Here is a 2,515-nt window from a genome sequence, read left to right on the forward strand (position 1 = left end):
TACATGACCTGGATTCTCTTGGTTGTCTCTAAGTGTACAGCCCCAGTACTGGTCCACTAACCATCAACATCTCTTTGCTGGTTTAATTATTTTCTCCATCTTAATTCCTACTCTCCTTCTCCCTTAGGTCAAACTGTTGTTGACTATGTTGCCATCGTGGGAACAATTTCCTAACCAGCCTCCCATTTGCCTTGTCTCTAACCCCACAAAGCCTTTTTCTAAAGCTTTTCCAACTATGTTGCTCCTTGTGTACAATTAAAGATTTTCGTTGTCTTCAGGATCTTTTTAAAAATCCTTAAAATTTTATAAAACTCCATTCATAATCTTCCCACAACTTATCTTCTTAATCAATCCTATTACCCTCATACTCAATGTTTCAGATATATGAAATGACTTACAATTTTTCAAACTTGTCATGCTTTTTTCTTCCACATGGACCTTATTTACTACTTACTATTATTGTGTTTATTATTGCTATTTGATAATTTACAAAAGTGATTATTATTCAACATTTTTTCTTATCTGGCTTTCCAGTTGTCTTACTGATCCTTTTTTTTTTTTTTTTTCAGTTCTAAACAGAGAGCAGGGCCCTCCTCCTTCCTCTTGCTGCTCCTGACTGGGGTTCTATAAGGAAGGAGGTTTTGTGGCTAGAGGAGGTCCCCAGAGAAGTGTAGGGTAGACCGGGCATTAGAAGGTGCAGGGTGAGTATGCCTCCCTCTACATCTGAGGAATAATCATCAGGCATGGATAGAGCAGAGCACTGATCTGGGCTGCACTTCCTGGAGCTTCAGACCCTAGGTTAGGCCCAGGGCTAACCACCTTGGGCTTTGGCCTACTGACAGACGCAAATGTGGCTTGGAAGTGTTTCACATGATCTCCATCAAACTGGGAACTAGATGACTGAGGTCAGGCAACCTCCCGACTTTGGGAGTCCCTACACCTGGGTTGTTCTCTAATCTCAAATGGGAGGACACCAGTTCCTCAGTGCCTCAAAGGCAAGAGGCCTAGAACAGCAAGGGGCTCTTTCCTGTGCCAATGATCTTGTGACTTCTGAGCAGAGACCCCTCAGGCTGCTTCTGAGGGGCCCCAAGGAGCCTACCCCCTTTCCCAGAGGAGAGTCTCTGGGATCCAATACACCAAAACATCCTCTCCTTACATCTTGACCCTGCTCCCCACCCCACCCCTTGATGGTCACTGCTGTCTGTTCCTGTGGACTTCAACATGGGAGCTCAGGAGTCCTGTTGACAGCATGGAAGAGGCCAGGATCTGCAGGGTGAGGTGTGGTGAAAAGGCCGGGTCCCACTTAACACTACACACACAGGTGTCTTTAACTGATGATGATGTCAGATGCAAGGCAGGAGACACTTCTTAGTGGGACAGGAACTCAGGCAGATCCCCCAAACCATAGGGAGCCAGATGCCCAAGTTCAAGTCATTAGTAATGTGCAGCAGGGCTGAATGAGAGAATCCTGGTGGTTTCCATGGCGGCTGGGAAGGAAGTGGTGCTGAAAAGCACCGGAAAGGGCGGGTGCAGCAGGCAGTGGCGGGCGACTTCACTCAGAGTGGGCCGAGGCCCCAACTCCTTGTCCAAAGCCAAAGCCCTTGGGCCCGAAGTGTTTAACATAGCATCCTTTGCAGTAAATCTCGCCATCCTTGTCAGCCAGCGTGGTTGACTCGAAGCCTTTGCCACACTTGGCACATCGGAAGCAGGATTTATGTCAAGACTTTTCAGCCCCGATCACCTTCTCCGCAGCACAGACTGTCTGGCTACATCGAAGACAGAGCTCAGAGTGTGCAATCTTCTTGGCAGACTTGGATGCATTGGGGTTAGTGGTGGGCCTGTGGCCAGAGGCTTCCTCACTCTTGATGCCCAGGGACTCTCTCTTGTCAGTACTCAGTATGCCTGAGCCCTGCCCACAGACATAGCCTTTTGGCCCATACTTCTTGCCCTAGCAGGATTTGCAGTAAATCTCCTCTCCATGCACAGCCACAGTAGTGCTGTCCAGATTCTTCTTGCAGACCATGCACGGGAAGCCCGGAGTACGGAAGCTGTTGCCCTCGCACTGGACCTCTTTGGCAAAGTAAACTCTCTTCTGGCACACCCCACATTTCTTGCCTCCTGCCCAATTCGGCATTCTGGCAGCTGGTGGGCTGCGGTGCACGGACAGATGCAGTCAGAAGCGGTGTCTCCTGATCCTTTAAATTTAACTCTAGAGATGCACAGGACAGATGCAGTCAGAAGCAGTGGCTCCTGATCCTTTAAATTTAACTCTAGAGACTACCTCTTCCTTGGAGACTTTAATCAACTACAAGTACACATGGTACTCTTTTCAGAAAACAGAATTATTCATTTTTCTATTCTACTTCAAACTTCTTTTCTAATTGTTTTTAAATTGGGTAATTATCTTTACTGAATTCCCAATACATAATAACGAGACTCGTACTTAATAACTTCTCAATAAAAATTTAATAAATAAAGAGATATTCATCAAGATTTGACTATAAAAATAATAACA

At 46.3% G+C, this 2,515-nt stretch overlaps 1 pseudogene; it reads right to left on the reverse strand.

Moving 5' to 3' along the window:
- Positions 1 to 1,552: 1,552 nt before the first annotated feature.
- On the reverse strand, positions 1,553 to 2,140 carry LOC101590135 (annotated as a pseudogene).
- Between the last annotated feature and the right edge of the window lie 375 nt (positions 2,141 to 2,515).

Source organism: Octodon degus, unplaced genomic scaffold, assembly GCF_000260255.1.
Source record: "Octodon degus isolate 3935 unplaced genomic scaffold, OctDeg1.0 scaffold00011, whole genome shotgun sequence".
NCBI classification, from domain to species: Eukaryota; Metazoa; Chordata; class Mammalia; order Rodentia; family Octodontidae; genus Octodon; species Octodon degus.